Genomic DNA, 14,815 nt, shown 5'->3' on the forward strand with positions numbered 1-14,815 from the left:
GATTGCTTCTTTTAGTTATTTTTAAAGTTTGACAAATCGCAAATTTTGAGTGCAAACTTTTTTAACACAAATGTGATTTGTGCGTGCAATTTTTAATTATTATACTTTTATAATTTTTGGTAAAAACTGTTAAGAAAAATTAAGAAATGTGCATTTATATAATATATTATTTTAAGAATAAAAAATAATACTATATAAAATTATCAGATATACTTTAAAGACTATTTTAAGAAATCTAATTATTATACAATTACATTTAGTATTTAAATTTTTATTTTTTCAAGTAATGAAGTAACTTTTGTGAATACTTTTGAGTATCTAAAGACAGAGAAGTATATTTCAAATTATTGTGATTATATCGCTCATACTGATACATCTCGCAGAATGCGCACTTTGACAAAGATTGAAGCAAGTTCGCGTCTTACGTTTGTCATGACGTTATTCTTACTACTGTTGCGCGCGCGCGCGCGCGCGCGCGCGCGTGTGTGTGTGTGTGTGTGTGTGTGTGTGTGTGTCAGGAATCCGGAATTCGACATTGCTATCGACATCTCCGCAGTTCGTGCATCTCGAGCTCACGGAGTGCATTACGTATCCACGGCGAGATGCCTGCGACAATCGAGCCCAGCGCACCGTCCGGAAAATATGAGCTTCATCTCGCAAGATGATTCCTTGTTTCCGCTGTTTTATTTTTATGGCGGCACCGTTTCCCGGTCGATCGCCCCTACTCGAAAACAAATTTATCGCACTGCTGTCCTCGCCTCGCATTCCCAATGTGCGTCTAAAGCATCTTGCGGCTCCTTTGCTAGCTGCTCATAATTTTAATACAATTTGTGGACCCGAAAAACGGCGCATACTTTGAAAACTATAAAGATTTAATATTTCTAGAAACTGGGCAAATTTTCAAGTCGAAATATACTTTATGTGTATAAATGAAAATTTATTGAGAGAGAAAATTCTTTTTTTTTATTTTATTATCTTTTTGGTATCAAAATTATTAATTTGAGATAATTGATCTGTAAGTGAACATATACGTATTGAAACGATTGCGATAACTGACACCTTCGTTATGAAAAAATAAAAAACAATCGCAAAACTAATTAAAGGATAAACTCTAAACCAACGACCTAGTCACAAAATCAAATAAGAAAATGAGTTATTTGTTCTTTGTAAATAATTGAAGAGGGGGCTGTTTCAAGAAGAGGAAGAATTTGATATAAAATATCCGGCAAAATCACCCGAGTGTAAATACGCTCAACGGCAAAGCGTTTCAATCTCGTCGCGGTAAACACTTTGAAATGAATCGTATTTATCAGAAGTTTCCTATTATTGCTCAAAATAGTGGAGTTTCTCATCTGAAATAAACGCAAGCGAGCAAAACATAATATTGAATCGAATTATATTAACAATACAAATAATTAAATTTTTAAAATGTCCATTATCCGTATCCTTTTTTTTTTTTAATTTTATTCTTCCTCTTCAATTTGCATCTTCAACGAGTTATTATCTAGTTGATCTTCCACCTCAAATCCTTCAAACGCTACGATTTTCAAACTGAATTTATGCGTCAAGAAAGTGACGATGTCAGCTTCTTAAAGTAAATGATTAATTATCGCGATTTTATCAGTTAGGGAAGACGTCGGGGGGTCCGGATAATTAGTTGGACTCATCTCTCGCAATGGGGATCTCTGAGAAGAGTGGCTTCAAGCTTTTCCCATCGCGATCCTTCCAAGTTCGAATCCATCGTCGCGGGATAATGACGAGGGTGCGAGCTTAACTGCTCGCCGTTTGCTCGTGAACTGTTAGATAATCAGTTCACTGGTACGTTTGAGCATCTAGTGTCGAAATCGCCGCACTTTTCGGTTTCGACACGACCGAGGGGGCCCAAAATCGGAGCGATTTCGCACTTGCAAACTCGCATCAACGAACTTGTTACAGTCTCAGCCTTTACGACCCGAAATGTGGAACGAATAGAACACGCGGAGGATGTGGAAATGCAGACGAGAATTAGTTAAGTGTTCTCTCAGGAACAATCGATACGCGGTATGATCCGGTAAACAGCTCGAATGATATGTCGCTTCGAGTTTTAGAACAAAGTAGAAAAAGAAACTTGGGTTCTTCACTATCTTTCCATCTAAATCATCGAGTTATTCGGGCATGCTCGGGTAGTTGAACTCACTTTGCGGGAGTAAAGGGATGTCTATGAAGGGGAAGGGGGAGAGATCGCGTTCCTTTTGTTCCATTAACTCTTTGGCTTCCTTGATTCTCTTCGTTGCTCGTGCTCGATAGCTTCCGTTATTATTACGATAATTGGCTAGTCACGACTATGTATTCCATCGAGATATCTCCACCAAGAACGCATTAAATTACAATAACTTGCTAAAACTCTGCAACGAGTGCTTCAATTTTATGATCAAGAGTAAAACCGTGTTTTTAATTCTTTTAATTTACACATATATACTATTCTTAATTTATTTATAAATTATCTTACATTTTTTCAATTCATTGTTAATTGAATAAATTAGCAAAAAATTGATCAACTTTATGCTTTAGAACATGAGATATAGCTGCGAAATACTTTTATATATAACCAAACAGAATATGAAATCAGAGTTATCCGCTCTGAAGGATCACCGTATCACTCCAGATCAAAGAAACTGGCGAGATGCACTTTGGCATGCAGTCGCAGCCGCTCCAACGTGCGCGTAACCTTTGGCGATGGTCGTCTACAAGATTGTATCAAGATTACAGTTCCGGCCGACGTCGGGTCAGATAGTGGCGAAAGGGATTGAGTTTATGGTCGTGCCGGGCTGCAACTCGATTTTCTCAGGCACGGGGAGTGACGATAGCGGAAAAGATGAAGGATCGTTTAAGGCACGTGCGTGAAAATTTCGCATCACGTGACCGTACCTCGAGTTCGAATCAACACGACGCGCGGTAGCTTGCGCCAATACTTTATGCATGTCTCCCTTCACGAGAGACAAATTGCGCGCTATCTTGGAATAGCCATCGAATTGAAGCAATCGTCGCCGATCGATAGGCGTTCCAACTCATAGAGCCGCCGAGACAACTCAAGCCGCGCCGACCATCGCACCCAAGAGACAACTGCGGTCGAGTTGAAACCCTCCCGTTTTCGGGCTTAGCATACATATTTATTCTGCTCTGCCGAGAATTTCCTCCGTTTCTCAGCTCGGAACACCACACCTCGAACGAGGCGTGGTATCGGGCAATAAAAAGGCGAAAGCCGCCGACTCTAAAATTTTCCTTTCACCACTCACGAAGTTTAGAAACGCCGAGCGGCGGCAACGACGGAAAACGAGGACGAAGGGGAATCGAGTTTGCATGACATTTAAGAGCCCGGGCCCCGCTGTGTTTCATAACCCTTTGACTCCGCCGCCGAGTCTGATTCCGCGCCAGTCAGCGACTTCCGGTTTCAACGTTCTCTCGTTGCGAGAGCGACAAGGAGAGAGCGTAGCCCGGGAGCTCGATGCGAAAAGGTAGTAACCCATTTTCGGATACCACAACGCGTAGTCGCGTCTATGACCGTGCTAGGAACAAAGTTGCTGGAGCATTAGAATTTTAAATCGACATCATTGGGACGCGGGTATCGCGGATGGGGTCGCGCAGCGGTTGAAGAAAAAGAAGGAATCCGCGGCCACGGAGGGCAGGGTAAGACACCAGGGCGATAGCAAAACTAGAAGCTCGCTACTCTACCCGGTACGTTACGATGTTATTCAAATGTCGCTTGATACCTACGAGCGATGGGATATGTATGCGCGCGGCGAGATATATAGGTCACATATTTCTCTAAAGGCATTTCCGTTCTTCCTATCTATATATAGCTACCAACCTATTTGTATATGTTCTCTTTGAGAGGACCGCCCCTCTATTTTCTTCCAAACGCAAAATGTTATCACAAAAGTGTACTTGCACAGATCTTACAGCGTTTACAATATTTTCTTTCGTTAAAATGACATTTATTATTGATGACAATTGAAAGATTTCTTTTTAAAAATATTTTTAAGAATTTCTTTATGATCGATTCTGTAATAATTAGAATTATTCCTAATGTTTTGAAATTTATTTTCTAAAAAAATTGCGAGATATTTCTAAATATGCTTTATACAAACCGTGCTTTATATAATCCGTGCTTTATACGTGGCTTTACAATCCCACAATCGGCATGCATTCATATTTTCGGAGATGTTTCATCTCACGCGACGACACATTACCGTGTAATTCATCTCGCGCATAGCCTTCCTCCGTAATATCACGCTAATGCACCGCAACATTTGCTATTTATATCCCACATAGGGCCACGACGTTCTACGGGGTGGTAGAAGAGGGATATACAGAGAAAGACGATAGTGCGAGAGTGTGCTCCTATATTTGATTTCAAATCGCTTTGCGCTTATCCGAGCGATATAATCCTTCGCCTGTGCGCGGGTCGCCGACGCGACGGGAGAGAATCTATAATTCCGGCGAATTTCCGCGGTCGCCCGTCGTGGTCGACCCACTGGCACTCGGTTGATCGATCGACACGGAGAACCATGACTGATTGATCGATCGGTCAACCACGCTATTCACACGAATCGCGAAGGTTTCGCAGTTTCTCTTTCTCTCGCACAAGCTTACTCCTCGCTCTTGATTTCCGGCAGAATGACCGAAACTATCCGTCCATCGATCCGCGCTCATATCTTATATCTGCCTTTGGAAGTCACGTATCCTCTCTTATCCTCTCTTATATACCCGAAATACCTCTTCTCCACAACCGGCGACGTTTGTGTGCCTCCGTGACGCGACTACGCTCGTCGCTCCGAACGTTATTTAAGTTTTGTCGAGTGATCCGCGAGACACTCTTTTATCTTCACGAGACTCGCCCCCGCGTATTTTCCTTAGCACCGCGTCAACTTGCAACGATATCGAGCTTAAATGCGACCAACCCTGCTATATGTTTATTTTGTCGAGCGTGACAATGGAATACGTTATGCGCGCGAGATGCAACCGTGCGGTTCGATCATTTGCATCCGTTTATTTTGAGAAGGATCGCAGTTCTCTTTCAGAACCAGGTATGAAGCGCGACCGCATTTGTATCTCGAAATATATTCATATCCTATTTTATATCCTATACCCGTTGACACTGGTTGGATATTTATTATTTTCCTTTTCGCGAGAGATATTGAAGCATCAAAAGTATTCCCATTGTCTGTTGTTAACAATACCCGGCTCGGGTAAAACTAAAACTGCACCTTATACGCGAATAATAATTGTAATTGTGAAGAGAGAGAGAGAAAGAGAGAGAGAGAGAGAGAGAGAGAGAGAGAGAGAGAGAGAATAATATAATATACATATATTCCCAATATAAATTTTCAGAAAGTAAAGCTTTTAGCAATTGTTCTCAAGGAATAAAATTTTTTTATCAAAAAGAGAAGAATAAATGATTAAAAATAAAACAGCACAGTTTTATCGTTAAAAATTAAAAAAGGGAAAAAATAAAAATAAATCTGCTTGATAATAATTACGTCTATAATAATTAAATTTTTAGGGAAGATAAAAAGAGAAATCGCTTTTGAATGGAAACAGTTTCGCATCCCTTCGTGTAACACGCGTTACGCAACGTTCGAATTTCTTTCTTCTCTCCGGTTTTCATCATTTTTTATCTCTCGGTTGCATCCGTTACGCGGCGGCACGTATGTCTCTCGCGTTTTCATTAAAAGTCGTCACTCCCGCGCTTTCCACTGCTACATATTAATGTCGGCTCTCAGTAATTCTTTCGTAGAAACGTTTCCGCGCCACGCTTCCCTCTCTCCTCTAACTGTGGAGCGCGATATAAAATCCTCTCAAACCAAATGAATCTGCCAACAATGTGATTCGAGTAGCCTTGAACCGCTCTTTCTCGTTATGTTACTGCCGGTAATTAAATCAGTGGTCGCCCCTTTACGCGACGAATAGAAGAAATTTTGCCTCAATATTATTACGTACGTTGTCTTACACGTGTGACAGTACTTACAATTCAAGCCGCGATAAAATCTACTAAAGAATCTATCTGCATTCACTGCGCCGCGACTACGAGATTTATTCTCCAAAGACCTTTTATTATTACAGATAAATTTATTAAATACAAACACATTATTAGCTTCTTTTAAATTATTTGAATACTTAAAACAATATGCCAATCATGAATAACGATTTTCTGACAATATCGCAATTGTAATTTTATTGTAATAGTAATATCTAATATTGGATTTTATTATCATCGAGGTTTATTAAAAAAATCAAGAATTAATGTGTTTTGATGTAATTGATTTGATGTAACTAATTAACTCTCTTCATACATATCAAACGAAAAAGATACAAAATTGTTGTCTCTCTTTTTATATTTTTTTGTATCCTATATTTCTAAATTTATAAATAATTCAGATATACATATTTTTCACATGCTTCTAAGGATGTGCTTGCAGTTGGCATATGAGCGAAAATTTCTTTTTTTAAAAGGCCGGTTTCTGCCTATTTATGCGCGGCTCAAGAGGATCGGGAGCCATCGGGATAGAGAACGCACGAGACAAATATCTCAATTTCTTCCGCGATCGAAGAAGCACCCTCGAAAATGCCACACCGCGCCCTCCCTTTCTCAAGAAGAGCTTCGGAAGCGTCCATGAAAGTCTACCCCGAGGGACGCGACGGCGGTCGCGAGGAAGGGCAAAATGCAGGAGTAAAAAATCCACAGAAACCGAAAGCGTTTACATTGGTATTCAATGGCTGCGATTGAACTGTGGGTTTTCGGGGAGAGTTAAAATGGAGAAGTAGGCGGAACGGGAAAACTCATCAAAACGAAATCCAGGATTCGGACCGACCGTGGCGGCGGCGGGAATCCCTTGAAAAAATACGGATATATTTTATATCACTTTCTGCTCGTATTCACAAATGCTTTTTTTTTCCTTCCCTCCGCTATCCTCTTTCCCCGCACGCGAGTTCATCCCTTGATGGTCCCCCAACGGCCACCTTTTCGCCATCCCAGTCTCCGGCCGGTCTCTAGCGTGATGTGAAAAAGCCGCATTCTTCTCTCACAGGACACCAAAGCAAAATTCATGAAAATATGTGCGATTAAAACGACCTAGCGCAAGATACTCGACGGCCCTAAGACGCGAATAATATACGGATAATTATACACGCGAGATTATGCCAGTGAGATTAATTTACATATTGGACGCCAGTAAAACTCATAAAATGGAAGAACGAGCGAAAGATCGAGAAAAGTGACAATGTTCTAATTATATAATAGCGATAATCGTTAAATAGAAAATATAATCAATTTAGAAATTATTTTTCTTCAAATATATCTTTCTGCAAATATAAATATTGATATGATGGCAAGTTGTATTTAAATTTTAGTAATGTAATTTTAAAGAAAATAATGAAAGAATAACAAGATTGAATCTCTAATAATAAATTAAAGCAACTTGCATATATAAATATATGCTAATATATGCTAATTTATATAGATAATAAAATTGAAGGAAGACTGAATAAAGTACATTCACGGACGCGTATCTAATGTCAGAATGTTAATTTGTATAATATACATCTCAATAATTTTATTGCTTTTGTTAATATCTTTATTTTATTAATATGACGGTTAACGATACAGCAACATCTCCATATAACGGAGTTCCTTTTAACCGGGGAACGTCGCAAAATTGCGTCTCCCTCTCTGATGTGGTCATAGCTTTCAACAATTTTGTCGAGGAATTTCAATTAGTGCCTGATATTGGTCCAAATACATCTTTGACGAAACTATGACGTTATTCACCGAACGATGATACACGATCACAGCATAAAATATAGAAATATATCACATAACCGTAATAATATTAATTATACTTCTCTTCTCATGCAGAAATTTCTATTGGAAATAACAGATACGAGAGGCCAAATTAAAAAATGCTATATCTTCATTAAATTATAAATTTCGTTTATTTTTAAATTGCCACAAATGTACAATAATCTCATTGTCGTTATTATCGTGCATCATTAAACGAGATTTATATTAACATCTCGAATTATATATATGTATTATATATATGTATGTATCGAGATAATCAACAGCAGCGCGCAAATTGGATGAACTATCCGCAAAGATATTGTCGGCACATCCGTTTTTTTCAAAAGACATGGTTGAACTAGAATGCTCCGAGAATTTCACGAGCAATATTTGCCAGGACAACGGGAAAAATTTTGCAATTGCGCTAATGACAAAACCGCAACGCGCGCGCCAAGAACGAGAAGAGAAGGACGGTGGGACGGTTGACAGGCATCTACTACTAATATCGTGCGCCTCGACGAGAGACAAACCGTTCCTCCCTGGGTACGAAAGGCTTTCGCACGTCCAATTCAGTTTTCCTCGAGACTTCGTTATGTATTCATAAATGGAACGCATCCGGAATATAGGCGGAACACGCGGAATTCGTAATGCCGGTCAGTGACGTGTCGCGAAGCCGTCAAGCCGGGCTAAATTATTTGTTCGCTTTTGTATTTTCGACATTGAGATAGCAACGTGGACCGATACTTTGTGACATCGTGAATGCAAATTTCTTCTTGTGTATTAAATATGAGAATATGATTATTATGCGGTTGACATTGTGTATGTATAATAAGTATGAGCATCGTAATTAGAGAAATTATACTAACGTAATAATTACAGTGCTAAAAATTAAAAATATTTAATTACTGATGGCAAATTTAACTAAATTGTGTTCTAAAATTTTGCAAAATATATCATAAATGTGAAAATCTCAATGTGTATTATTTGTAATCTTAAATTTTTTATAAAATAATATAAAGTAACCTTATTAATGAATATATATGATAATTATAAGATAATTTTTTCAACATATACTTAACAATACTTAAAATGCATACAATACGCATTTCATGCGAAACACAAGCCGCATATTTTTATATTTCGCAGGATTTTTTGGTATACATAATATTATCATATAATATAAATTTCTTGATATAATATAAACTTTGTCGTAATGAAATCTATACCCTTACTTTTTTTTATGCATGCGACGTTTTTAAAAGATGTGACACGGTATATAAAAGAAAAAATTGATTGTTCTTTAAAAAAATTTGATGTAATTAAATATCTTTGAATAATTAAATACTTTTGTGTGAAATAATTATTTTAATGTGCGAAATAAAAATATATGACAAGCCGATTATAAATCAAACAATTCGCAAATAATTTGACTCTTGTAAGATTTACCTAATTATTTCTACAGTCCTGTTCAAAAAGAATATTAGCAAATTTTAAATTTTTGATCTACGAGCTTTTTTGTGCTCCAAGCTTTCAATCATAAATCCTGGCAATAGATATGGTTACCAAGTCACTTTCCCAAGCATAGCTTTAAGAATATAAAGTAAAATTTCCTTTTTTTTTTTTAAACAATGAAGTAAAAGCGTGACGCAATCGTCGTACAACGACCCGTCATACTCGCGTGGATGTGAACCGTAAATCGACCGATCATATTCATGAGCGTGCAAGTGTATATGTATAGGTAAGGACATGTGTAAACCGCGTAACCGCGAGGCATCGATCGACACGCATGACGTATAGGCGAGAAGTTAATCAAATCGTTTTCAACAATTTATCAAGGCAGCTGTCGCGCGATACGATGTGCCGTTCGTGGCGTAGAACCCGTGAAAACCCGCGGCACATACTCGCTTACACATACACATGCAATACGATACGATATGCCTGGAAATATTAGTCGACTCTGAATAATTACCGCGCCACAATCGGAAATCGTGGTCTCGATCACAGCATTCATGCTGACCCTCATTGAATTGCTATAAATTCTTGACACAGTTTGCAAAGTATCAGAAAACCCCAATAGAAAAGATTGAAATTCTCTCTCTATAAAATAATGCTCTATATTTAAAATTACTTTACGTTTGAAAGTAAACATTAACAAATTTTAATATTAATTAACCAATTACAATCAACTAGCACGTAGATATTAATTATAGAAAACCAATGAAAAAACTGTATATAGAAAACGAATAATAGAGAGAGAACTAATTATTAATTATAAAATTATAAAAGGGCACATATTACATTAAGGCTCTCGTGTTTCGAAATGGTGACATGCACACATATCGCTTAAATTACTTTATAAAATAACTTAGTTTACAAATATGTCTCAAGTGTATTTATTACATAATTCAACATTTGCTACATATTAACGTACGTATGTTACGATCAACATGAAACACATATTGTACAATGTAGTTTCATGTATGACTGTGCAACTTCCTGTAAATGGCTGCATTATACAATTTCGTGCAATTTAGGACATATCAGATTAAAACTTTATTTTATTCTGTTTTACGGTGAAATTATATGAGGTTCATATATTATATTATTTATTTGTTAATCGATATATCACATATGTCAACTTTTATTGCAAAATTATATTTTTACGAATTCTTTAAAATAAATAAATATATATATATATATATATATATATATATATATATATAATCAACTGATCTTTCTTTCTCTCTCTCTCTCTCTCTCTCTCTCTCTCGATATTGAAATCTGGAGCGTTCCAAAATTTAAAATTCGCTGACATTATATAGACTCATGTAAAAATATTTAAATAACTGTATATATAAAACAATAAGAATACAAACTTGCGATAAGATCATAATCTTGTTTTTTTGCATTTTATGCAAAAATATATTTCTTAATGAATTTTAGTTTATATTAAAAAAAAAATTTATTTATTGAATGTACTTAAATATATATATTTTGATTACTTTTTTATTTTTATAATTTTGTATATAGATATTTACTATATTATTATTATTTAATATTTTTCTTTATTTATATATATATATAATATAGTATTCGCAAATCTTGAAAGTTGTTATCATTTTAAAGTTTAAATAGGAAATAGTTTAATACTCACCGGCACAAGATGCGCAACAGCGGAGTTGTAATAACACGTTGATCTGTAACACAAACATATTCAAAATATATATAAAACAGTTCGAAAAATATTTTAAAAGTGTAATTATTGTGCATCCATAGTAAAATTTTCGATGTATCTTTTAAAGAAATATTAATAAAAAAAATTGTTATTCAAAAAAAATTATGTATACAAAAAAATTTTACGGATAAACTTTAATAAAATATAAGAGATGTAAATGAATCAATATTATATAAAATATTTTATTTTATAAATATTTAAAGTATTCTAAAATAAAATTCCTTAAAGATACCTTATATGCATTATATTAGATAATGATATAAAACGGATCATTATTATATCACGAAAATAAAGAATTAACTTCATAAGTAATATAAACAATAAAGTACCTAGCCAATAAAATAAATGCCATTATAAATTACTTACCACAGGGTTGTTCCGCCGTCGCCTGATGCCTCCCCGGGCCTCCTATTTCTTTTCCCCTTGTTTCATGGCGCTCTTGTAACACTCGCGATAACACGCGGTTGATTACGATCGCGTGATATTTTGCACGGCTCTCCCGTTAATCGCGCGCAACACGCATTTTATTATGCATATGCGACGGAGAAAGCAACGCGAAAGCTACAATCGCACGAAATTACGATTCGTTCACGTTCAAAAATTGCATGGTCAAATTCACTACAGTTACATACGATATATGTATATCGCTTTAATCCCCATTGGAAATATGCAAAATACGCACGAAATACCTTCTTCAATAATAAACGTCGCCTCGGTACCCGTACGAGTTGTTAATCGCGGTAAATTTATTATTCATACGGTCTGATAATCTTTAATTTATAAAGAATGATCACGTTTATATCTTCTAGTACTTGCTCCGCCGGCAGCTCGAGGCGTAATGCGACGATACGTAATAAATACGCGGCGTACTTCATGCCTAGTCTCGCCGCGCAATGACAAGTTAAAAGTCACGTTGTAAACAACAGCGCTATAAAAACAACATTACACATACCATACGCGATTAAGTTGACGCTCTACAATATTTAACACATTACCAAATTTTATGGGCGGAGGAAATATTCTACATCTTATATTTCTTATTAATTATTCATAAACGATTGATATATCGCGTCTCTCGTTCTTCTTTTCACTTTTGTTATTTGAATCACTCAATCTTACAATTCATGTATTACTGCTTTCAATTCTAATATAATTATCGCTCGAAATATCGGAATTAAACTTCAATTTTATATCGTTTCGATTCTTAGTTTAAAATGGATATATCGCGAATATATCTATGTATATATTTTAATAAATAAAGCTGTCATCGTGATACTCTTAAGAATCGTTTTTTACAGAATTTAATAAATTATAAGTTAATCTAATGATCACTAATTAAATTGTTAATAATTTTCAATTGTAATGATGATATTGAAATAATTCATTAATTAATCACACATACTAATAATCTCTAAATAGATAACAATTGTATTACAATTAGTGATTATTAATTTGCACTAATAGTTAATTCATGCAATTATTACATCTTAATTATTACTCTTCTTTTTCTCTCTTTCTCTCTCTCTTCCCTATAATATCACGCATCGCGTGCTGTTACGTCAACAGCAATATGCAAATTACCGCGTAATTGTCATATTTTGTTAATTAGTGCGCATGTAATCGTAATTAACCGCATTTTCGCGAATGAGTGTCACGAGTAAATGCCATAAAGTAGCAACAAAAAATGAATAAGAGAAAGAAAAAGGCCCAAGACGTCGACTGTGAGGTGAGCAATTTGTAAAATGTTTTATTTATTATTTACCTGTCAAATTAATTCTTTTTCTCCGCAATATTCTCCGCAGTAATTCATTTCACATTATTGTGTCACATAATGCACATAATATATTCTAAAGAAATTCTATGTTATATTTTATTATATATATAATAAAATGTTTAAAATATTTAAAATTAAAAATTTTTTAACCTTATATTTTATATAACAACTATTAATATAAATTAGTCACATTTCTGTATTCAAATTGTTGAAATTTTAAAGAGCAAAATTTTAAAGATTCTAAATGTAATTCTTCCACAATTCATTCCCGATAATCGTCAGTAATATCAATGCAAATTGAAATATTGGCCTCAAATGTTATTTTTTAATATCCAATAGGATATTGGATTGAAAGTCGCAATTTGGTGTACCCAATCTGAGACAAAAAAATAATCATCCTTTGCAAAAGCATCAATTTTTGCCTACTCCAATTATTCCATAAAATAATCAAGATTAAATTTTTATATAATTAATAATTTAATTAATATACATATATTATATATTATATATTTTTAAATATATTATATATATTTAAAAATGTAGAAGATATCAAAAAATTACTTGTCTACAGTTTAGAGTCGATATTTTCTCAATAAAAATAATGAAAACGTTAATTTATTTGATAATTAAGAAAATGTTTTTCACAAATTTTAAATCTCACGCAGAAGAGTAAATAAATATTTCTTAGTTAATTTTATTTCGCAATTTTAATTCTGTACATTCAAAAAAATTGTTTTACTGAAGGAAAATTAATTATAAAATTTTCCAAAAATCTATCATTAAAATTTAATGAGATTGAAAGACTATATATGTGTATCTCATTGCAATAACATTTTTTTTTTTTCAAAAAAAAAAAAAAAAGGAAATTTTCAATCTTGATACTTATTGCCGAATTAAATGTAATAAATTATCGACTTTTTGGCATCCTTGGCAACGCAGTTATGGCAAGGAGAGAAAGTTAGAAAGAAAAGCATTCTTCGTACAAGGCAACACGTTTCGGATATTATGTCGCGGCGGCGATCATAATGAAGTATCGATGAAACGTACGGCGCCGGATAAGAGAGAGGGGATTTCATGAGGCGCTCGTAGGGTGTGAGTAAAACGTGAACGGAATCGTATTTTCCCCAAACTTTTCCCAGGGAATTTACCGGGCAAATGCCAACTGAACCTGGACTTTCGAACACAAGAAGCGGCTGGAATCACCGTAAAACGGAAAACCGCCGTTGCACCAGATGTTAGTTACTTAAATTGGACTCCCTGTACTCTCTTTTCGTTTTTTTTTTCTTTCTCTCTTTTATTGTCTATCTTCTTGACAATTTTCTGCTAAATATTATTTACATTTGTGTAAATAATATTTCTATAATATATATTGATACATGTTAGATTTTTTTTATCATGTTTAATCTTTAATTACAATAATTGTCAATTACAAAAATATATGTAACAGACTTATAATGTTATATTATAATTATTTTGCGCAAAAAACTTTAAGTTTTAAAATTTATAAAATTATATTACATTTAAAAATTTAAATTAAGTAATTTATTAAGTATTTATTCTAACAAAGTATAAAATTGAAATAATACATAATGTAATCAATAGAAATTGTTTCAATAATAACAGATTAATAATTATATCTTAATTAGATGGAATGCAAATTTCCTTGATCTACTCTACAGATAATAAAAAATTGAATGTAAATTCTTAATAATCTATTAAAAAAAACTAACATATCGCATATTTTTACGTCACATATGTATTCATTTGAATACATTTCACTGATATTATGTGGACCTCTTTCTTCTATGTACTTCTCTAAATGACTAATAATTTTTCTCTTCCATTACCTCTTTTTTTTTTGCGTCTGCCATTCCGTCTAACGCGCAAACGTACAAGAGAGCCAAAGCGGAAGTGGACTGCCTCGCTCCATACAACCGTGATATTTTCCATCCACCTGATCGCTACAGCGTGCTCGAGAAGATTGGAT

The 14,815-nt window shown here is 34.7% G+C and overlaps 1 protein-coding gene across 1 annotated transcript in view; it reads right to left on the reverse strand.

Annotated features, from left to right (window-relative positions):
- Positions 1-11,527, reverse strand: part of LOC126855313 (basement membrane-specific heparan sulfate proteoglycan core protein-like) — a 247,012-nt gene extending 235,485 nt beyond the window's left edge. The window contains exons 1-2 of the mRNA XM_050602854.1: positions 11,421-11,527; positions 10,974-11,016 (exon numbers count right to left, since the gene is read on the reverse strand). The gene's annotated coding sequence lies outside the window, so the exon portion shown is untranslated. The remainder of the gene's footprint in view (positions 1-10,973; positions 11,017-11,420) is intronic.
- Positions 11,528-14,815: the final 3,288 nt, after the last annotated feature.

The sequence above is a fragment of the Cataglyphis hispanica genome, chromosome 15 (assembly GCF_021464435.1).
Source record: "Cataglyphis hispanica isolate Lineage 1 chromosome 15, ULB_Chis1_1.0, whole genome shotgun sequence".
NCBI lineage: Eukaryota > Metazoa > Arthropoda > Insecta > Hymenoptera > Formicidae > Cataglyphis > Cataglyphis hispanica.